This window comes from Lissotriton vulgaris, chromosome 2_1 (genome assembly GCF_964263255.1).
Source record: "Lissotriton vulgaris chromosome 2_1, aLisVul1.2, whole genome shotgun sequence".
NCBI lineage: Eukaryota > Metazoa > Chordata > Amphibia > Caudata > Salamandridae > Lissotriton > Lissotriton vulgaris.
Window position 1 is genome coordinate 1469128665 of NC_141687.1, and position 25036 is coordinate 1469153700.

General features: G+C 49.9%; 1 protein-coding gene across 2 annotated transcripts in view; it reads left to right on the forward strand.

The window, feature by feature from the left end:
* LOC147732780 (uncharacterized) overlaps positions 1-25036 on the forward strand; it is a 635036-nt gene that overhangs the window by 449922 nt on the left and 160078 nt on the right. The gene's annotated exons all lie outside the window — the stretch shown is intronic.

A 25036-nucleotide genomic window follows, 5' to 3' on the forward strand; every position in this document is an offset into this window, starting at 1 on the left:
AAATGCAAAAACAACAGTTGATGGACAGAATGCAGAACAATGTCATACATTCACCCCAGTACAGATATCTGGGCCTAAATCCATTGTTTTCTTGCACTCCACACCACCCCAGTTCAGACATGGCCATATGCAAATCAGCCTTGACCCTGTGCCTCATGTGAACAGTCCAGCTGGAACTGCCAAACCATGCCTTCCCTGGACCGGAATCAAGCATCCTAGGACCCGTCTCTGGCTATCAGCCGTCTTCAGCCAGGATAGCTTGACTCCAGTGGCGTGGAGAGCACAGGACTTAGGTCTGAGCATACCCGTCCCACTCGGGGGGACAAATGCAAAAACAACAGTTGATGGACAGAATGCAGAACAATGTCATACATTCACCCCAGTACAGAGATCTGGGCCTAAATCCATCATTTTTTTGCACCCCACACCACCCCACTTCAGACATGGCCATATGCAAATCAGCCTTGACCCTGTGCCTCATGGGAACAGTCCAGCCCGAACTGCCAAGCCATGTCTTCCCTGGACCGGAATCAAGCATCCTAGGACCGGTTTCTGGCTATCAGCCGCCTTCAGCCAGGATAGCTTGACTCCAGTGGCGTGGAGAGCACGGGACTCACGTCTGAGCATACCCGTCCCACTCGGGGTTGACAAATGCAAAAACAACAGTTGATGGACAGAATGCAAAATAATGTCATACATTCACCCCAGTGCAGAGATCTGGGCCTAAATCCATCGTTCTTTTGCACTCCACACCACCCCAGTTTAGACATGGCGATATGCAAATCAGCCTTGACCCTGTGCCTCATGTGAACAGTCCAGCTGGAACTGCCAAGCCATGTCTTCCCTGGACCGGAATCAAGCATCCTAGGACCCGTCTCTGGCTATCAGCCGTCTTCAGCCAGGATAGCTTGACTCCAGTGGCGTGGAGAGCACAGGACTCAGGTCTGAGCATACCCGTCCCACTCGGGGTGACAAATGCAAAAACAACAGTTGATGGACAGAATGCAGAACAATGTCATACATTCCCCCCAGTACAGAGATCTGGGCCTAAATCCATTGTTTTCTTGCACTCCACACCACCCCAGTTCAGACATGGCCATATGCAAATCAGCCTTGACCCTGTGCCTCATGGGAACAGTCCAGCCCAAACTGACAAGCCATGTCTTCCCTGGACCGGAATCAAGCATCCTAGGACCGGTTTATTGCTATCAGCCGTCTTCAGCCAGGATAGCTTGACTCCAGTGGCGTGGAGAGCACGGGACTTACGTCTGAGCATACCCGTCCCACTCGGGGTGACAAATGCAAAAACAACAGTTGATGGACAGAATGCAGAACAATGTCATACATTCACCCCAGTACAGAGATCTGGGCCTAAATCCATCGTTTTTTTTCACTTCACACCACCCCAGTTCAGACATGGACATATGCAAATCAGCCTTGACCCTGTGCCTCATGGGAACAGTCCAGCCCGAACTGCCAAGCCATGTCTTCCCTGGACCAGATTCAAGCATCCTAGGACCGGTTTCTGGCTATCAGCCGTCTTCAGCCAGGATAGCTTGACTCTAGTGGCGTTGAGAGCACGGGACTCACGTCCGAGCATACCCATCCCACTCGGGGCGAAAAATGCAAAAACAACAGTTGAAGGACAGAATGCAGAACAATGTCATACTTTCACCCCAGTACAGAGATCTAAGCCTAAATCCATCGTTTTTTTGCACACCACACCACCACAGTTCAGACATGGCCATACACAAATCAGCCTTGACCCTGTGCCTCACGGGAACAGTCCAGCCCGAACTGCCAAGCCATGTCTTCCCTGGACCGGAATCAAGCATCCTACGACCGATTTCTGGCTATCAGCCGTCTTTAACAAGGATAGCTTGACTCCAGTGGCGTGGAGAGCACGGGACTCATGTCTGAGCATACACGTCCCACTCAGGGTGACAAATGCAAAAACAACAGTTGATGGACAGAATGCAGAACAATGTCATACATTCACCCCAGTACAGAGATCTGGGCCTAGATCTAAGTTTTTTTTGCACTCCACACCACCCCAGTTCAGACATGGCCATATGCAAATCAGCCTTGACCCTGTGCCTCATGGGAACAGTCCAGCCCGAACTGCCAAGCCATGTCTTTCCTGGACCAGATTCAAGCATCCTAGGACCGGTTTCTGGCTATCAGCCGTCTTCAGCCAGAATAGCTTGACTCTAGTGGCGTTGAGAGCACGGGACTCACGTCCGAGCATACCCATCCCACTCGGGGTGACAAATGCAAAAACACCAGTTGAAGGACAGAATGCAGAACAATGTCATACATTCACCCCAGTACAGAGATTTAGGCCTAAATCCATCGTTTTTTTGCACACCACACCACCCTAGTTCAGACATGGCCATATGCAAATCAGCTTTGACCCTGTGCCTCATGGGAACAGTCCAGCCCGAACTGCCAAGCCATGTCTTCCCTGGACCGGAATCAAGCATCCTACGACCGATTTCTGGCTATCAGCCGTCTTCAGCCAGGATAGCTTGACTCCAGTGGCGTGGAGAGCACGGGACTCACGTCTGAGTATACACGTCCCACTCGGGGTTACTAATGCAAAAACAACAGTTGATGGACAGAATGCAGAACAATGTCATACATTCACCCCAGTACAGAGATCTGGGCCTAGATCCATCGGTTTTTTTTTACCTCACACCACCCCAGTTCAGACATGGCCATATGCAAATCAGCCTTGACCCTGTGCCTCATGTGAACAGTCCAGCTGGAACTGCCAAACCATGCCTTCCCTGGACCGGAATCAAGCATCCTAGGACCCGTCTCTGGCTATCAGCCGTCTTCAGCCAGGATAGCTTGACTCCAGTGGCGTGGAGAGCACAGGACTCAGGTCTGAGCATACCCGTCCCACTCGGGGGGACAAATGCAAAAACAACAGTTGATGGACAGAATGCAGAACAATGTCATACATTCACCCCAGTACAGATATCTGGGCCTAAATCCATTGTTTTCTTGCACTCCACACCACCCCAGTTCAGACATGGCCATATGCAAATCAGCCTTGACCCTGTGCCTTATGTGAACAGTCCAGCTGGAACTGCCAAACCATGCCTTCCCTGGACCGGAATCAAGCATCCTAGGACCCGTCTCTGGCTATCAGCCGTCTTCAGCCAGGATAGCTTGACTCCAGTGGCGTGGAGAGCACAGGACTCAGGTCTGAGCATACCGGTCCCACTCGGGGGGACAAATGCAAAAACAACAGTTGATGGACAGAATGCAGAACAATGTCATACATTCACCCCAGTACAGAGATCTGGGCCTAAATCCATCATTTTTTTGCACCCCACACCACCCCACTTCAGACATGGCCATATGCAAATCAGCCTTGACCCTGTGCCTCATGGGAACAGTCCAGCCCGATCTGCCAAGCCATGTCTTCCCTGGACCGGAATCAAGCATCCTAGGACCGGTTTCTGGCTATCAGCCGCCTTCAGCCAGGATAGCTTGACTCCAGTGGCGTGGAGAGCACGGGACTCACGTCTGAGCATACCCGTCCCACTCGGGGTTGACAAATGCAAAAACAACAGTTGATGGACAGAATGCAAAATAATGTCATACATTCACCCCAGTGCAGAGATCTGGGCCTAAATCCATCGTTCTTTTGCACTCCACACCACCCCAGTTTAGACATGGCGATATGCAAATCAGCCTTGACCCTGTGCCTCATGTGAACAGTCCAGCTGGAACTGCCAAGCCATGTCTTCCCTGGACCGGAATCAAGCATCCTAGGACCCGTCTCTGGCTATCAGCCGTCTTCAGCCAGGATAGCTTGACTCCAGTGGCGTGGAGAGCACAGGACTCAGGTCTGAGCATACCCGTCCCACTCGGGGTGACAAATGCAAAAACAACAGTTGATGGACAGAATGCAGAACAATGTCATACATTCACCCCAGTACAGAGATCTGGGCCTAAATCCATTGTTTTCTTGCACTCCACACCACCCCAGTTCAGACATGGCCATATGCAAATCAGCCTTGACCCTGTGCCTCATGGGAACAGTCCAGCCCAAACTGACAAGCCATGTCTTCCCTGGACCGGAATCAAGCATCCTAGGACCGGTTTATTGCTATCAGCCGTCTTCAGCCAGGATAGCTTGACTCCAGTGGCGTGGAGAGCACGGGGCTTACGTCTGAGCATACCCGTCCCACTCGGGGTGACAAATGCAAAAACAACAGTTGATGGACAGAATGCAGAACAATGTCATACATTCACCCCAGTACAGAGATCTGGGCCTAAATCCATCGTTTTTTTTCACTTCACACCACCCCAGTTCAGACATGGACATATGCAAATCAGCCTTGACCCTGTGCCTCATGGGAACAGTCCAGCCCGAACTGCCAAGCCATGTCTTCCCTGGACCAGATTCAAGCATCCTAGGACCGGTTTCTGGCTATCAGCCTTCTTCAGCCAGGATAGCTTGACTCTAGTGGCGTTGAGAGCACGGGACTCACGTCCGAGCATACCCATCCCACTCGGGGCGAAAAATGCAAAAACAACAGTTGAAGGACAGAATGCAGAACAATGTCATACTTTCACCCCAGTACAGAGATCTAAGCCTAAATCCATCGTTTTTTTGCACACCACACCACCACAGTTCAGACATGGCCATACACAAATCAGCCTTGACTCTGTGCCTCACAGGAACAGTCCAGCCCGAACTGCCAAGCCATGTCTTCCCTGGACCGGAATCAAGCATCCTACGACCGATTTCTGGCTATCAGCCGTCTTTAACAAGGATAGCTTGACTCCAGTGGCGTGGAGAGCACGGGACTCATGTCTGAGCATACACGTCCCACTCAGGGTGACAAATGCAAAAACAACAGTTGATGGACAGAATGCAGAACAATGTCATACATTCACCCCAGTACAGAGATCTGGGCCTAGATCCAAGTTTTTTTTGCACTCCACACCACCCCAGTTCAGACATGGCCATATGCAAATCAGCCTTGACCCTGTGCCTCATGGGAACAGTCCAGCCCGAACTGCCAAGCCATGTCTTTCCTGGACCAGATTCAAGCATCCTAGGACCGGTTTCTGGCTATCGGCCGTCTTCAGCCAGAATAGCTTGACTCTAGTGGCGTTGAGAGCACGGGACTCACGTCCGAGCATACCCATTCCACTCGGGGTGACAAATGCAAAAACAACAGTTGAAGGACAGAATGCAGAACAATGTCATACATTCACCCCAGTACAGAGATTTAGGCCTAAATCCATCGTTTTTTTGCACACCACACCACCCTAGTACAGACATGGCCATATGCAAATCAGCTTTGACCCTGTGCCTCATGGGAACAGTCCAGCCCGAACTGCCAAGCCATGTCTTCCCTGGACCGGAATCAAGCATCCTGCGACCGATTTCTGGCTATCAGCCGTCTTCAGCCAGGATAGCTTGACTCCAGTGGCGTGGAGAGCACGGGACTCACGTCTGAGCATACACGTCCCACTCGGGGTTACTAATGCAAAAACAACAGTTGATGGACAGAATGCAGAACAATGTCATACATTCACCCCAGTACAGAGATCTGGGCCTAGATCCATCGTTTTTTTTTACCTCACACCACCCCAGTTCAGACATGGCCATATGCAAATCAGCCTTGACCCTGTGCCTCATGTGAACAGTCCAGCTGGAACTGCCAAACCATGCCTTCCCTGGACCGGAATCAAGCATCCTAGGACCCGTCTCTGGCTATCAGCCGTCTTCAGCCAGGATAGCTTGACTCCAGTGGCGTGGAGAGCACAGGACTCAGGTCTGAGCATACCCGTCCCACTCGGGGGGACAAATGCAAAAACAACAGTTGATGGGCAGAATGCAGAACAATGTCATACATTCACCCCAGTACAGATATCTGGGCTTAAATCCATAGTTTTCTTGCACTCCACACCACCCCAGTTCAGACATGGCCATATGCAAATCAGCCTTGACCCTGTGCCTCATGTGAACAGTCCAGCTGGAACTGCCAAACCATGCCTTCCCTGGACCGGAATCAAGCATCCTAGGACCCGTCTCTGGCTATCAGCCGTCTTCAGCCAGGATAGCTTGACTCCAGTGGCGTGGAGAGCACAGGACTCAGGTCTGAGCATACCCGTCCCACTCGGGGGGACAAATGCAAAAACAACAGTTGATGGACAGAATGCAGAACAATGTCATACATTCACCCCAGTACAGATATCTGGGCCTAAATCCATTGTTTTCTTGCACTCCACACCACCCCAGTTCAGACATGGCCATATGCAAATCTGCCTTGACCCTGTGCCTCATGGTAACTGTCCAGCCCAAACTGCCAAGCCATGTCTTCCCTGGACCGGAATCAAGCATCCTAGGACCGGTTTCTTGCTATCAGCCGTCTTCAGCCAGGATAGCTTGACTCCAGTGGCGTGGAGAGCACGGGACTTACGTCTGAGCATACCCATCCCACTGGGGATGACAAATGCAAAAACAACAGTTGATGGACAGAATGCAGAACAATGTCATACATTCACCCCAGTACAGAGATCTGGGCCAAAATCCATCGTTTTTTTGCACTCCACACCACCCCAGTTCAGACATGACCATATGCAAATCAGCCTTGACCCTGTGCCTCATGGGAACAGTCCTGCTCGAACTGCCAAGCCATGTCTTCCCTGGACCAGAATCAAGCATCCTAGGACCGGTTTCTGGCTATCAGCCGTCTATAGCCAGGATAGCTTGACTCCAGTGGCGTGGAGATCACGGGACTCACGTCTGAGAATACCCGTCCCACTCGGGGTGACAAATGCAAAAACAACAGTTGATGGACAGAATGCAGAACAATGTCATACAATCACCCCAGTACAGACATCTGGGCCTAGAGCCATCGTTTTTTGCACTCTACACCACCCCAGTTCAGACATGCCCAAAAGCAAATCAGCCTTGACCCTGTGCCTCATGGGAAGAGTCCAGCCCGAACTGCCAAGCATGTCTTCCCTAGACCGGAATCAAGCATCCTAGGACCGGTTTCTGGCTATCAGCCGTCTATAGCCAGGATAGCTTGACTCCAGTGGCGTGGAGATCACGGGACTCACGTCTGAGAATACCCGTCCCACTCGGGGTGACAAATGCAAAAACAACAGTTGATGGACAGAATGCAGAACAATGTCATACATTCACCCCAGTACAGAGATCTAGGCCTAAATCCATCGTTTTTTTGCACACCACACCACCACAGTTCAGACATGGCCATATGCAAATCAGCCTTGACCCTGTGCATCATGGGAACAGTCCAGCCCGAACTGCCAAGCCATGTCTTTCCTGGACCAGATTCAAGCATCCTAGGACCGGTTTCTGGCTATCAGCAGTCTTCAGCCAGGATAGCTTGACTCTAGTGGCGTTGAGAGCATGGGACTCACGTCCGAGCATACCCATCCCACTCGGGGTGACAAATGCAAAAACAACAGTTGAAGAACAGAATGCAGAACAATGTCATACATTCACCCCAGTACAGAGATCTGGGCCTAGATCCATCGTTTTTTTGCACTTCACACCACCCCAGTTCAGACATGGCCATATGCAAATCAGCCATGACCCTGTGCCTCATGGGAACAGTCCAGGCCGAACTGCCAAATCATGTCTTCCCTGGACCAGATTCAAGCATCCTAGGACCGGTTTCTGGCTATCAGCCGTTTTCAACCAGGATAGCTTGACTCCAGTGGCATGGAGAGCACGGGACTTACGTCTGAGCATACCCGTCCCACTCAGGGTGACAAATGCAAATACAACAGTTGATGGACAGAATGCAGAACAATGTCATACATTCACCCCAGTACAGAGATCTGGGCCTAAATCCATCATTTTTTTGCACCCCACACCACCCCACTTCAGACATGGCCATATGCAAATCAGCCTTGACCCTGTGCCTCATGGGAACAGTCCAGCCCGAACTGCCAAGCCATGTCTTCCCTGGACCGGAATCAAGCATCCTAGGACCGGTTTCTGGCTATCAGCCGCCTTCAGCCAGGATAGCTTGACTCCAGTGGCGTGGAGAGCACGGGACTCACGTCTGAGCATACCCGTCCCACTCGGGGTTGACAAATGCAAAAACAACAGTTGGTGGACAGAATGCAGAATATCTGGGCCTAAATCCATCGTTCTTTTGCACTCCACACCACCCCAGTTTAGACATGGCGATGTGCAAATCAGCCTTGACCCTGTGCCTCATGTGAACAGTCCAGCTGGAACTGCCAAGCCATGTCTTCCCTGGACCGGAATCAAGCATCCTAGGACCCGTCTCTGGCTATCAGCCGTCTTCAGCCAGGATAGCTTGACTCCAGTGGCGTGGAGAGCACAGGACTCAGGTCTGAGCATACCCGTCCCACTCGGGGTGACAAATGCAAAAACAACAGTTGATGGACAGAATGCAGAACAATGTCATACATTCACCCCAGTACAGAGATCTGGGCCTAAATCCACTGTTTTCTTGCACTCCACACCACCCCAGTTCAGACATGGCCATATGCAAATCAGCCTTGACCCTGTGCCTCATGGGAACAGTCCAGCCCAAACTGACAAGCCATGTCTTCCCTGGACCGGAATCAAGCATCCTAGGACCGGTTTATTGCTATCAGCCGTCTTCAGCCAGGATAGCTTGACTCCAGTGGCGTGGAGAGCACGGGACTTACGTCTGAGCATACCCGTCCCACTCGGGGTGACAAATGCAAAAACAACAGTTGATGGACAGAATGCAGAACAATGTCATACATTCACCCCAGTACAGAGATCTGGGCCTAAATCCATCGTTTTTTTTCACTTCACACCACCCCAGTTCAGACATGGACATATGCAAATCAGCCTTGACCCTGTGCCTTATGGGAACAGTCCAGCCCGAACTGCCAAGCCATGTCTTCCCTGGACCAGATTCAAGCATCCTAGGACCGGTTTCTGGCTATCAACCGTCTTCAGCCAGGATAACTTGACTCTAGTGGCGTTGAGAGCACCGGACTCGCGTCCGAGCGTACCCATCCCACTCGGGGCGAAAAATGCAAAAACAACAGTTGAAGGACAGAATGAAGAACAATGTCATACTTTCACCCCAGTACAGAGATCTAGGCCTAAATCCATCGTTTTTTTGCACACCACACCACCACAGTTCAGACATGGCCATACGCAAATCAGCCTTGACCCTGTGCCTCACGGGAACAGTCCAGCCCGAACTGCCAAGCCATGTCTTCCCTGGACCGGAATCAAGCATCCTACGACCGATTTCTGGCTATCAGCCGTCTTTAACAAGGATAGCTTGACTCCAGTGGCGTGGAGAGCACGGGACTCATGTCTGAGCATACACGTCCCACTCAGGGTGACAAATGCAAAAACAACAGTTGATGGACAGAATGCAGAACAATGTCATACATTCACCCCAGTACAGAGATCTGGGCCTAGATCCAAGTTTTTTTTGCACTCCACACCACCCCAGTTCAGACATGGCCATATGCAAATCAGCCTTGACCCTGTGCCTCATGGGAACAGTCCAGCCCAAACTGCCAAGCCATGTCTTCCCTGGACCGGAATCAAGCATCCTAGGACCGGTTTCTTGCTATCAGCCGTCTTCAGCCAGGATAGCTTGACTCCAGTGGCGTGGAGAGCACGGGACTTACGTCTGAGCATACCCATCCCACTGGGGATGACAAATGCAAAAACAACAGTTGATGGACAGAATGCAGAACAATGTCATACATTCACCCCAGTACAGAGATCTGGGCCTAAATCCATCGTTTTTTTGCACTCCACACCACCCCAGTTCAGACATGACCATATGCAAATCAGCCTTGACCCTTTGCCTCATGGGAACAGTCCTGCTCGAACTGCCAAGCCATGTCTTCCCTGGACCAGAATCAAGCATCCTAGGACCGGTTTCTGGCTATCAGCCGTCTATAGCCAGGATAGCTTGACTCCAGTGGCGTGGAGATCACGGGACTCACGTCTGAGCATACCCGTCCCACTCGGGGTGACAAATGCAAAAACAACAGTTGATGGACAGAATGCAGAACAATGTCATACAATCACCCCAGTACAGACATCTGGGCCTAGAGCCATCGTTTTTTGCATTCTACACCACCCCAGTTCAGACATGCCCAAAAGCAAATCAGCCTTGACCCTGTGCCTCATGGGAAGAGTCCAGCCCGAACTGCCAAGCATGTCTTCCCTAGACCGGAATCAAGCATCCTAGGACCGGTTTCTTGCTATCAGCCGTCTTCAGCCAGGATAGCTTGACTCCAGTGGCGTGGAGAGCACGGGACTTACGTCTGAGCATACCCATCCCACTGGGGATGACAAATGCAAAAACAACAGTTGATGGACAGAATGCAGAACAATGTCATACATTCACCCCAGTACAGAGATCTGGGCCTAAATCCATTGTTTTTTTGCATTCCACACCACCCCAGTTCAGACATGGCCATATGCAAATCAGCCTTGACCCTGTGCCTCATGGCAACAGTCCAGCTCGAACTGCCAAGCCATGTCTTTCCTGGACCAGATTCAAGCATCCTAGGACCGGTTTCTGGCTATCAGCCGTCTTCAGCCAGGATAGCTTGACTCTAGTGGTGTTGAGAGCACGGGACTCACGTCCGAGCATACCCATCCCACTCGTGGTGACAAATGCAAAAACAACAGTTGAAGGACAGAATGCAGAACAATGTCATACATTCACCCCAGTACAGAGATCTAGGCCTAAATCCATCGTTTTTTTGCACACCACACCACCACAGTTCAGACATGGCCATATGCAAATCAGCCTTGACCCTGTGCCTCATGGGAACAGTCCAGCCCGAACTGCCAAGCCATGTCTTTCCTGGACCAGATTCAAGCATCCTAGGACCGGTTTCTGGCTATCAGCCGTCTTCAGCCAGGATAGCTTGACTCTAGTGGCGTTGAGAGCATGGGACTCACGTCCGAGCATACCCATCCCACTCGGGGTGACAAATGCAAAAACAACAGTTGAAGGACAGAATGCAGAACAATGTCATACATTCACCCCAGTACAGAGATCTGGGCCTAGATCCATCGTTTTTTTGCACTTCACACCACCCCAGTTCAGACATGGCCATATGCAAATCAGCCATGACCCTGTGCCTCATGGGAACAGTCCAGGCCGAACTGCCAAATCATGTCATCCCTGGACCAGATTCAAGCATCCTAGGACCGGTTTCTGGCTATCAGCCGTTTTCAGCCAGGATAGCTTGACTCCAGTGGCATGGAGAGCACGGGACTTACGTCTGAGCATACCCGTCCCACTCAGGGTGACAAATGCAAATACAACAGTTGATGGACAGAATGCAGAACAATCTCATACATTCACCCCAGTACAGAGATCTGGGCCTAAATCCATCATTTTTTTGCACCCCACACCACCCCACTTCAGACATGGCCATATGCAAATCAGCCTTGACCCTGTGCCTCATGGGAACAGTCCAGCCCGAACTGCCAAGCCATGTCTTCCCTGGACCGGAATCAAGCATCCTAGGACAGGTTTCTGGCTATCTGCCGTCTTCAGCCAGGATAGCTTGACTCCAGTGGCGTCGAGAGCACGGGACTCACGTCTGAGCACACCCGTCCCACTCGGGGTGACAAATGCAAAAACAACAGTTGATGGAAAGAATGCAGAACAATGTCATACATTCACCCCAGTACAGAGATCTGGGCCTAAATCCATTGTTTTTTTGCACACCACACCACCCCAGTTCAGACATGGCCATATGCAAATCAGCCTTGACCCTGTGCCTCATTGGAACAGTCCAGCCCGAACTGCCAAGCCATGTCTTCCCTGGACCGGAATCAAGCATCCTAGGACTGGTTTCTGGCTATCATCCGCCTTCAAGTTGAGAAAATAGGTATCTAGCAAACAAGTGATAGAGCTGTCGCTCTTATTTCAACCTCATTTTCAAATATTGACTATATGAACAATAATGATTCACTTAGACTGTAGTATATCAAAAATATTTGATTGTTTTATTTTTCATTCTATTTATATACTTTTTGTTTTTCTTTTATATAGTGCGTTACTTAGTTTATAAACAGACATATATACTTCATTATAATGACAATCAGTGACATATAATATTCATATTGGCAAAAAACAAGAACTTTTACATATAAATACAAAACGATACAAAAATACAGTACGATATATTCAGTCGGTGGAAAAAATTAATGAAGTTGGCAAATGCGGTAGAGTGGAACACAACGCGTTTCGGCCAGGGGCCTTCATCAGGTGACCGTCCTTCGTATCTTACATAAACACAGGTGATTAAACATAAACTGTACTTCGTTTTGATGTCGACTGGATTCTGATATTTTCAAAAGCAGCTAATTGAATGATTATAAAACGGCTGGGAAACCTCGTCGAGATATTTATAGAGCACTGGGATTTACTGTTCTTATTTCTTAAATTCTCTTCATGTATCCCAGCAGGGGTACGGATAGACTGAACATCCACGTTACGGGAGGTTTAAGGAGCAGGGGTACTTTGATGTATATTTTACTCCAGCGTAAGTTCACATGATGATCTCAATATAGTTACATACACAGGAGGGTCTCTTTATCAAAAAAAGGATTACATCGTCCTTATTATTCTCTTATGGTGGAAACATTAGATATTCTTCTTGTTTGAGCGGAAATACGGTATATCTTTTAGTTCCTTTTGTTTAGTGCGGGGGATTCTGAACTGGGCTGAGTAATCTGTTCCCAAATTAAAGGATCTTGAAGCTGTTGGCGCTTCTCCGTAACGTGGGGGTCTGCTGGTATGCACTTCCGCGAGTGCCGGCAAAAACAACAGTTGATGGACAGAATGCAGAACAATGTCATACATTAACTCTAGTACAGAGATCTGGGCCTAAATCCATCTTTTTTTGCACTCCACACCACCCCAGTTCAGACATGGCCATATGCAAATCAGCCTTGACCCTGTGCCTCATGGGAACAGTCCAGCCCGAACTGCCAAGCCACGTCTTCCCTGGACCGGAATCAAGCATCCTGGGACAGGTTTCTGGCTATCAGTCGTCTTCAGCCAGGATAGCTTGACTCCAGCGGCGTGGAGAGCACGGGACCCACGTCTGAGCATACCCGTCCCAGTCTGGGTGACAACTGCAAAAACAACAGCTGATGGACAGAATGCAGAACATATTTTTGTATTTGACACTCCGAAGAGTGGCATGACAGAAGTCGCCCTTTGATTATGGCTTAGTCCTGGCATTGCGAACTCTGTCTCGCTAATGAAACTGGCAGGGCAAATTGAAATGTGCTTCTGAGACTGAATACTTAAGTAGCTGTGATAATATTTGTGCAGGGGTATGACATACTGTATAGTTCTTAAATTAGGGTCATCAGCTGCAGCACGTGTGTCAGACGGCACATACAAGTAGAGACATACCTGAGACATGGTAGCAGACAGACATTCAAACTTGACCGAGTACGCTTATTGTTTAAGGCACCCACCTCACTATCTACAGCCTTCTCGTACTGTACCTTTGCAGAGAGTTATATGGACTATGACTGACGTTAATTAATCTGGCAACAAGTTTGGAATCTTAATTTTATCTACCAGATTCATTGGAGAGGCAGAGCTCACAATGCCAGGCCTAAGCTAAAACGAAAGGCTGACTCTTGTCATGGCACTCTTCTGAGTGTCATCATCTTTCTAGAGACCTCAATGATTGTGTCAGAGCCTTTTACGGATAAGACAACACATGTAAAAAAAGCCTATAAGTACTACACTATCTCTGTAGCACAAAACATACTCTCTAAAAGTGAGCAAAAGAAGCTGCATGGGTCCCTTTCTGCTCATTAGACAGGGCAACCAGGTATGACGAAGCTCTGTGTTCATGTCCTTCCGCGACACCTGATCTGTACTCTGCGACTGAATGCTGAAGTAGCTCTGACAATACTTGTGCATGGGTATGATCGAGTCTTTTGTTTTTTTAACTCCGGATCATCTGCTACACCACACATGTGTGTTGGACTGCACGTACAAGTAGAGATGTACCTAAGACATAGTAGTAGTCATACACTCAAATTTACTCTAGGCATATCAAACAACATACATATAGCATTATTTACTCTAACACAAGACTCAGTTAATTCAATATGTATTTTTTCTGATTAAATATTTCATAACTTTTATAAACTGTGTATTTTTTTTTCTAAAAAATGTAATTGCAATCTTAAGCACTCATAGGCATACATCACACTCCTTACACATTTGTAACTTACCTGTGAAATCCTACCGTAGATTCTGAAGTTATCACAAATTGTTTGATATTTTTCTTTTCCATACTATAAACGTGATGTACCAATCTCAATAAAAAAGAACCTGTAGTGGCAAATGTTCCCTCTCATTTTCCACAGAAATAAATGTTAGTAACAATTCAAAATATATCTTTCTTTTTTCAAAATGAAAAACCAATTCTTTATACACAATTCTTTAAACCTTTCCCCATACTACTTCACCTCAGTTTCCATAGCAACACTTCTGAAACATTCCACTGTACCAGTAAGTCAAAAGTTCATCTTATTTTAAGTGCAGCACACTAGCTTGAAATTCTACAGTAGCAGGTGTGGTTGACTGCAGCAAAATATTAGTGTATTCCGTTTATTGCACCTTTCAACATTTTCTCCACAACCAACCAGAAAAATGCTTATTTTACAAAGTAAGATGCAACCTATTTTTAGGCAGGCAATGTATTTGAACAGCTAATGACTTATCTGCTTTCCTTAAACCACATTTAATCCACCATCTTAGATGCCTTTCATTATAGTAACTGCCATATTCAGCTTACAAATGTCTTCTGATTTGTAGGAAAGTATGCTTGAGACAGAGGTATTGACAAAGACTTGGGTTTACGTAATGTGGATATTAAATGGTTTGGGCAGAGAGGATTAAAGTGGCACCAGCTGCTACATTTGATTAAAAGCATTTTACCTTTCCAACCCCCTGACCGACCTCATGACTGTGCACTATGGTGAAAATGACATAGGCTCACTCACTGGCGTAGGACTGGAAATCCTATTGAAGGATACCTTTGCACATCTAATGTCACTTTTACCTCTTGTCTTTGTATATTCTGATATATGCCTTAAGACAGAAATGGAAGTGGTCAAATCAGTTTTGTCCACTGATTGAAAAGCCAGGAAGCATGTTAAAAAAGTTGTTTCTGCTTACCTCAGAGACCATAACATGGGCTGTATCTATAACAACAATCTGCGTTTTGACATGGTTAACATCTATAGAAGTGATGGAGTTCAATACACAGATGAAGAAAACACGTTGTTTCTCAGCAACCTGAAACTGTGCCTATGCACTTACATGTAGCTGCAACAAACTCATAATAAACACAAAGGCTCTTCTCAGAGCCACGCTATAACCCAACACTGGAAAGTATATATTTTTTTAAACAACTGAAGAAGTATTTTTTAAATTTGCAAACCCATCGTGGATCATCATCCCTAAAGCACAAACTGAATGCACAACACATTTAACATTTTTATTATACTTTTAACTATATGCATATTAAAATGTTTTTCTACCTACTTTTAAAATGGTATACATGTCAAAATAAGTGTGTACTTAGCTCTGATTAGCTTTTCTGATAGCCTTCAGAAGTGTCTGACTCGGAATCTGAGTGGGCGCATCAGTGTATAAGTAGCTATGTGACTGAGCGAAACATTTTCTAAATGGGTCTTTAATTGGACGAATCAGTGTCTCACTGACTGTCACTGTCTGGCTAAATCTCTTAGTGGCTGCCTCACTGTATGTAAAGGTCAGTAAGTGACTTTCAGTGTCTGAATGAGTATGTTAGTGTGTGCATCAGTGTCTGAGTTGGTCTGTGAGTGAATGCATCACTGTCTCACTAGGTCTCTGAGTGGTTGTATTGGTGTCTCAGTGGATCAGTGACTGAATATATTACTGTCTCAGTGATTTGGTCAGTAGGAGCATCAGTGTCTGAATAGATCTGTCACTAGGTGCACCACTATTGTGAATCCGTGAGTGGGTGTGTCAGTGTCTCAATTACTCTATGGGTGATTGGATAAGTTTGTGAATAGCTCTGTGAGTACATACATCATAGTCTGAGTAGGACAGTGAGCGGGTGCATCAACATCTGAGTGAGTTTTCCAAACCGTGCGCCAGTCTGAGTGAATCTGTAAATGGGTGGAACAGTCTCTAAGACGGCTTGACAATGGATGTGTCCGTGTCATAGGAGGTCTGTGAACGTCTGTGTCAATATCTGAGTAGGTCTGTGACTGGGTCGGAGTGGGTATGTCAATACCTTAGGGGGTGTGTGAGTAGGTGTGTGAGTGGGTGCATTAGTGCCTTAATGGATTTCGCATTGACTTAATCAATTACTCAGTGGATCTCTCAAAGGGTGCGTCAGTGTCTGTAAGTCTATGAGTAGTTGTATCAGTGTCTAAGTGGGTCTCTGATTCAGTTCATCAATATCTGATTAGGTTTGTCAGTGAGTGCATCATTAAGTGGGTGTGCCAGTGTCTAAGCAGCTACGTGAATGGAGGCTTTTGTATATGACTGGCCTCGTACTAGCTAAATCAATAACTTAGTAGGTCTGTGAAAGAATGCATCAGTGTCTTTATAAATCTCTGAGTGGGTGCAGTAGTGTGTGAGTCGGTTTGTCAGTGGGTGTTTTAGTGTGTGAGTGGATTGATTGTTGGGTGCATCATTGTCTGTCTGTGTGGGTGAGTGAGTGGGCGTGTCAGTGACTCAGTAGGCCTCTAAGTAGGTGCATCATTGCCATGGAAGTCAGTGCATCACTGTCTGATTAGATCTGTAAGTGGGTATATCAGTGTTTCATTAACTCTGTGAATGGGTACATAAGTCCATGAATTAGTTGGTGACTTCATGTGTAACTGTTTGTATAAGTCTATGACTAAATACATTATTGAGCACATTAATATTTAGATATTTTTGATTTATTTATTTTGGGTGGATACGCGACTCCACAGCGATGTTACACGGGCCACACTGGGATTGCAACTCCAACCATGTGGGAAAAAATAAATTATTATTCAGCAAGGCATACTCCGTGCCTCCCCACCCCTTCTCTGGGTAAATTTTGGCCCTGGAGACCCCCATCTCCCAGGGCCGGTCCTTTTCTATATTTATATTTAAAAAACTGAAATGGGCCCGCACGGCCTGCCTCCTGGGCCCATGTTGGCCCCCGGGAACCCATCCCCTGGGGCTTGGCCTGTACTGTGGGTGCCCAGAGCACCCACATTTTCCACGTTGGAGGCTGTGGGGGGAGCCGGAAGTCCCCGCTGTCCCCGACAGCTACCTGTCTCCTACGGGAGCCAGCACTGCTTTTTACTCACAAGGAGCTGCTGACATGCAGCTCCCTGTATGTAAAATGCAAAGTGCTCTACTTTGAGCAAGAGAGAGCAAAATGCTCTTCCTTGTTTGAAGCGGATCACTTGTTTGCTATGGCATGGCGGCAGCAGTGCTCCTGTATTGTCATAGTAAACTGCAATATCCCAGGGCTGGGCACCCCAGGACATTGCTGGAGCCGGCCCTGGGGTGTGGCTGTCCCTGGGGCCATGTAGGGCTCCGGGGGTGGTGGGGTGCACGGCTCCCCTCCTTAGTAAAGTAAGCCCCAGGGAGGTGGTGGTCCCCGGGGCCAATGGTCCGCAACAGACCCCCTTCATTAGTGTATTAGTATACTTGTGCCCCAAGAAGTTGGCAGTCCTCAGGGCTTGGGGGGGTCTTGGGGGCGGTCAAATACCCCGCATTCATAATGTAAAGTGCCCAGGGGAGATGGCGGTCCTCGGGGCAGCGGGGAGGCCATATGTCCTCCCCCGCCTTATTTTAATATGCTTATGCCTAGGGGAGGTAGCGGGCCCGGGGCTTTGAACAGCCCAAGGAGGGGGCCCCATGCACCCCTCCTATATTTTAATAATACCCCAGGACCTGGCCCATCTGGGGGCCTATAATGAATAAAGCGTGTCCGCCACCTCTCCTCCGTCCTCTTTCTGACTTCTTCTCTGCAAAGGAAGCGGGAAGCACCAGGCTCCCAGGCTCCCCTTCCAATCACAATGCCGCAGTGCAGCGTTGTGAGTGAGTACTAGCCAGGAAATGGGGGCTGGGTATGTTCTCCATGCAGGTTGTAATGCCGCTTGCATGAAGAACATGCAAAGCTCCTGAATGTTTGGTCGACCCCAGAGACACTGGCAAACATTCATGCACACTTACATAGTGCCCAACACTCCTTCCCTTGCTCTAAAAGCAGAGAAGATCCTCCCCACCCAGCCCAATGGCAGACCGCAGCAGGAACAATAAAATAATATTGACATAGTTATTATCATTTTATTTGTCCTTTTTCCCGCTGTGTGAAGCAGTAGGGCGAGGTTCCTCCGCCTCAGCACGGGAGCCGCCAATGGGTAATATATATTCATGAAGATTTAATAAATTGAGTATTTGTTTGATGAATGATTAGTTCTGTTTTTTAGTGTATTTATTTTGTGGTTAAAATCATCCCAAATTCTTGGGCCGGGGGATCATGGCTTCCAGTAATGACTTAATGACGTTCCCTTGAATCAAATTATGATTCTATGAAGGTCCCTTAGTTCCAGTAATGATTAAGTGGGGGGTTCACAGAAGTCTAAAGGTTTAGAACAACTGGTCTAGAGGGTTAACGAGGACGAGGACCCGTGGGTAGGTGTGCACACAGAGGTATGCAGTGTGTAACTGTAATGGTGGTAGAGCTACAACAATATTAATAAAGTTTCCCTGAAGTGGAGAATGTTGCATAGCAAAGGCACAAAACTTATATGAATTTCAGGACGCTCCAGACAATTTTATTGGGCCACAGCTTTTGAGTAAGCCAATCAGGGCTCGGTCAGGGGGGCAGTTTAGACTTCACCTTTGTGGCAAATAGCATTACTGGCGAGAGTTGTAATCTCAAATGATTGGAAGAAGGGTTTAGGAATAACAAATAAGGCATACAGTCAAGGGATATCTCATAGAGGGTTTGAAGATGTCAAACAGCAGGGCCTTTTAACATTGAAAGACATAGGTTACCTCAAATTGCCTTACCCGAGGGGCGTGGCTAAGATGACGGCCTGACCAGACGTGTCCTGAGAGGCTCCCCGGCCCTACTCCCCATATAGCCCTTATAATAGCGTGATCTGCCCCGTAAATTATATATTCCACGGCTCCAAGATACAGCACCTTGTTCCGGTGCTTTCGGCTCGTATATCTGAACTGCGAGGCCACACGGAGCTGCGGAGCAGACGATGAGAGCCCCTGCCGGTGTGCGACAGCGAAATGGCAGCCCGGCGCCTGCAGTGACTTCTGCGCTCTGTGGCACGATACGGAGCGAGCGGAGGGTCGCACGCAGCTGCCGCGCCTCTCGAACCAGCAGACTCACAGCCCGAGCCCCTCGGGGTCTGAGCACGGCCGAAGCCGACAGAGAAGGCGCTCGGGGGCAGTCGGGCGGGCTGCTGAATTACTTGAGGCCCCGGCTTGGGGCCTGCTGCCCGAGGAGAACGAAGCGGAGCTGCAGCCTTGACGGCCAGTGTGGGCGCGAACCCTTCTGAAGTGCGCCCGGCCCCCCGGTCTGGAGTGCAGCTGCGAGTTCCGTCGCCTGGAGAGTGGCCTTGGCTGGGGCGGAGGAGATCGACGGCGATGGAGGCAGAGGTGCGGGCCGCAGCCCAGTGAAGACCCCGGCCGCTGACTGAGGGCACAGGAGAGACGGAGCAACTGGGTGCCAGTGCTGGCACGGCCCTATGCACCGTGAACCTGGCACCTAATCTTGGAGCTGACAGGAGAGACGCTCGCACCCCGACTTGCTCAACCGCCCAGGTGAGGCCCTGAAAATTTAGATCCAGGCCTCGGGCATACTGCGGGCGGGCGCCGGCGGCCACTGGCGCAAAACTGTATCCGCACAGGCGGGATCATTGCCCGCATACAAGCCGCTCGTCCGATGGGACATCAAACAGCCGCCGAGTGCATTGAAGCCCGCTGTTCGGCCTGATTCGAGGCCCATTGGACCCTTTCCCTGCGATTGGCCCCTCCGTGGCCCACCCTCATGCCGGGGACCCCCGAGGGATAGCGGAACACCTCTGAGGACGTAGCTAAACGGCGGAGGCCCTTCAGTCCCAGCTTACGGACTGCAAGAGTGGTTGGGGTACGGGGGGGGGGAGCGCGGCTGTCCGGAGTGGAAGACCCCACAACTCTACGATCCGGACCTCAACTCGGACACTGGGGCATCTGCACTGCCCGGCTCCCGGAGACACCCGGGGTCCCCCAGGGGAGCGGACGGAGCACGTTCCCGGGTGCCGCCTCTGACTCACTGGCCTAGCGAGTTCTGCCCCCGGCATTTTGAGAGAGGCTGATCGAAACAGCCTATCCAGTTCCGGGGAGACCCCATGGCCCTCTTCCAAGATATCTTCACCATTACGTTGCAGAAGCGGAAAGCCTTCAGAGTCGCCACAAACTTTCTAAGGGACAATGGAGTACCATACTCTTGGGGTCACCCTTTTCGCATTTTTAAGTGGAAGGGGTCACTACACCAACTCAGATCACTCCGAGACACATGTGCATTGCTGGACATTGCTTTACCAGAAGAAACCGGGTCTAGAGAGGCCTCCCGGCATAGATCACAGGACGGGGCCCCGCAGCACTCTGGTGGCGGGTGGCAGACTGTGCGGAGGCGGCAGTCCCCCAGGTCTCTTCCGAAGCCTGATCCCATCACAGCTGCACAGGAGCGAGAGGCAGCAGTACAGGAGGTGGTTGACAATACAGCGACCAAACTGTAAGGTGTCATTACCAAGGGGTATGTTTCCATGATATAGCTCTGTCTGGGGGGAGGGTCAGGGGAGCCGCTGAGTCAGCCGCTGCCACGTTACCCTCTATATTGACACTCTACGGACCTGAACTTTGTCCCGATAGGCCCGAGACTATGAGTAGTGTTCTACGGGGTTGTTGGGGGGGGGGGGGGAGAGAGGGGATTGAGGGGGAGTTGGTTGAAGCTGAGGGTAAGAGGACAATTTTGCACTTTGGAGATCTGCCAGTTGGGGTTAGGGAGGGAATCAGATGGGAGTTGGGGGGGGGGGGGAGGGAATCCAGAGCTTAGTTCTTGTACAGGCACACTGGTTGCACCTCCACACTGCTCGGTACTTACAGTTCGAAGGGACTCCTTTTCACTCCTCGCTATAGGCCGCCTGCCAGATGCCATAGCCTCAGCTCTCCACACCACACACCACGATGCCTAACACCTTTAAAATATTGACACTTAATGTGCGGGGACTTAACAACCCGGTTAAGAGACGAGCGATCCTCTCCTCTTTGGAAAGTGCGCATGCGGATATCTGCCTCCACCAGGAGACGCACCTGTTGTCCCGGGACTGTCACAGGCTTCGCTCACGAGCGTTCCCGGACAATACTTCTCCTGCGGGACCACTAAAACAGCTGGGGTAGCACTCCTCGTGTCGAGGCATTTCAAAGGGGAAGTCCTCCACAAAATAGCAGAGCTAAAGGGCAGACTCCTGGTGTACCGCGTGGCCCTGGGAGGGGTGACTTTCACAATAGGCTCTTTGTACAGCCCCAACGAAGGTCAAGAGAAATTCCTACACACTGCCCTCACAGAAATAGCGGCAACCTCGGATAGACACATCATAATAGGCGGAGATATGAATGTTGTGTTTGACACGACCTTAGACCGGTCTTCCCCATGCACCTTCCACGCGAGAAGCCTCTCGACCGCTTACACTGACCGGCTACGGGACCTCAATTTACATGACCTGTGGCGACAACGGCATCCCGGGGAAAGAGAATACTCCCACTACTCTGCGGCGCACAAATCGTACGCACGCATAGATCACTTTTTAGTGACGAGCCCGGTGAGTTCTCTCACCTCATCGGTGGATATGGGAGTCATATCCTTGTCGGATCATGCCCCGGTCTCCATGACTGTTACCACACCACCGTCTCCAACAACTCCTAGAGTGTGGCGACTCCGAGATACACTCCTACATAGACAGGATGTAGTGAAACAGATTAAGGAATCCGTGCAAGACTTCCTACAGCATAATGCGAACTCAGACACCACGCTAGCAACCCAATGGGCCGCATTGAAGGCTGTCCTTCGGGGGGTATTTATTGCAATCTCCTCAGCCGATAATCAAATGCGACAAGAAAAAAGGGAGGAACTCACTCTAAAAGTACAGGAACTCGAACGCATGCACCAGCGGACGGGGACTCCAAGATTCTGGAAACAGCTCAGGGTGGCGCGGGGTCACCTGGCGGCTCTTGACACAGACCTAGGCACTGCGATTAAAACATGCCTATTATACCGGTGGAGACCGATGTGGGAGATTACTGGCCAATCGGCTCAGAATAGCCCGACAAGATCAGAGGGTGAAGGAAGTCGCACGCACTGACGGGTCAGTGTCGATGGAAGATACACACACTGCAGAGACGTTCAGAGACTTTTATGCTAAACTTTACGAGGGCACGCCTCCGAATGTCGCTGCCGCATCTAGGTGCCTGGACTCAGTCACACTCCCATCCCTGGCGCCGGAACAGTCGGAATGGCTAGAGAGGGACATACGCATCGAGGAAGTGGTCACTGCAATTGCACGTCTCAAGGTGGGGAAGGCGCCTGGGCCAGACTGCTATTCCTCCTCCTTCTACAAGACCTTCTGCACTAGCCTAGTGCCGTTGCTCACTCGTCTCTTTAATTCGTTCACAGAACCAGGAGCCATCCCATCGGATCTCCTACGTGCCTCTATCTCGGTCATCCCAAAGCCAGGGAAGGACAGGACCAAATGCGGAGCTTATCTACCAATTTCCCTCCTTAATCTTGACCTCAAATTATACACCAGCACACTAGCCGCACGTCTAGCCGCCCACCTGCCAGGCTTAGTAGACCCCGACCAAGCTGGCTTTGTCCCTGATCGGCAGACTGTTGACAATACAAAGATGGTCACACACCTGATTGAAAAAGCTTCCCGAATACCTGGGGAACACATGATATTGGCAGTCGACGCTGAAAAAGCGTTCGACCGTGTCCACTGGCCCTACCTGGAATTGGTACTAGCCAAGTTCGGGGTGGCGGAGAAGTTTCAAACCCTGATCTTCAACTGCTACACCGCGCCCTCTGCAGTAGTGAGAGTTAATGGCCACACATCGACCGCGTTCCCCATAGAAAGAGGGACGAGACAAGGGTGCCCACTGTCACCGCTCCTCTTCGCCCTCTATATGGAACCCCTCGCTTATCGGATCCGGCAGCAGCAGGACGCTCTGGGCATCAAATGCGGCGGCAATTTTCACACCATTAGCCTTTATGCGGATGATGTCCTACTTACCTTGGATCATCCACGGACGGCGCTGCCGGCGTGCATAGCTGAGCTTGAGGCGTTTGCTACGGTGTCCGGGTTTAAGATGAACACGGAAAAATCTATAGCGTTAGACCTGTCACTTACGGCCTCGCCCCGAGCCTATCTACAGACCCTCCTACCCGTTCAATGGGCCAGAGATACGGTTCCATACTTTGGAATCCAACTCGCCCCGACCGTGACTAGAATGGTCACAGTAAATTACGCTACTCTGCGTACACGCATCCGAGGAGAGGTAGATTGGTGGAGACACCTTCCCCTATCCTGGCTGGGGCGCATCGCGGTAGTTAAGATGACCATTCTGACGCAAATCTTGTATCTCTTTCGTGCCTTACCACTTAGGCCTCCAGCAGGTTGGATACGACACACCCAATCGGACCTAGCCCAATTTATTTGGCAAGGTCGGAAGCCCCGGCTGAAGAGGACACTCGCCACTTTAGCCCCGGAAGAAGGAGGTTTGGGTGTTCCTGACATGTACAAATACTACCAGGCAACACAATTGCGCTATCTGGTGGAATGGAGCAAGTGGAAGTCTTACAAGCACTGGCTCTTTCAGGACCAGGCAGCGGCGGGATGCCCACTACAGGAGATACCGTTTCTGCCACGAGCTTACAGGCCGGCCAACCTTTATGCGTCCTCTATAACCCGAGTTCCCCTAGAAATCTGGGATGCGACTAACATACTTCCTGGCTTGACGACGTTCCCCTCTCCACTCACGCCCCTAGTGGACAACCCCGACTTCGCCCCCAGAACGGCCAAAGGGTCTTTGCACATTGAAGACCGGCAGGTTGTCGCTTCCTGTATCATATATACAGCTCGGAAGGGGTACTTCCTTTCCAGCTCTTTAAGCAGGACTATAACCTCCCCGAAACAGAGCGTATGAGATATTTGCAGGTGCGTCATTGGGCATTACAGCCGCAAGTCAGAGAATCAGCTGACCGGAAATTCCCCCCATACGAACGTTGGCTTTTCTCACGCACCTCCAACTCCAAGCTCATCTCAGTCCTTTATAAACTGATTCCGACGCCAACCACGCACATCTACAATCCGGGCAGGGTACGATGGGAAAGGGAACTGGGTAGAGCCCTGAGTAATAAGGAATGGGGAACATAGCATATAGGGCTAGGCACTCAGCGTACCATATGGGACTCACTGAGACACTCACTAAAATATCTCAATATTGGTACTACACCCCTGAGAGGCTATCCAAAATGGATCCCTCAAAAAATAAGCTCTGTTGGAGAGGTTGTGGGCACACCGGAACTTTGATACACATTTTGTGGGAATGCCCCCTCATTCAATCATACTGGACATACATTTTAGACGAGGTAGATGCACACTTCCAGACAGAACTACCCCGATTTCCTGCTTATATTCTGCTGGGCCTTCCCAACGCACTAACCTACCCGCTGCGCTCTCGCAGGGGCCGTCAAATGGCCATAGCCCTCGGGTCAGCTCTGCAGAATATCCTCACACACTGGCGTACCACCAATGTCCCTACCACCACAGGCTGGCTCCACCGAATGTGGCACGTGTTGGGTATGGAGAAGCTGTCACTCACCGCAGCGGGGAAAGGGGACCAATTTGAGGAACTCTGGCAACCTTTTAGGGCCCTACTGCTAACTGAATTCA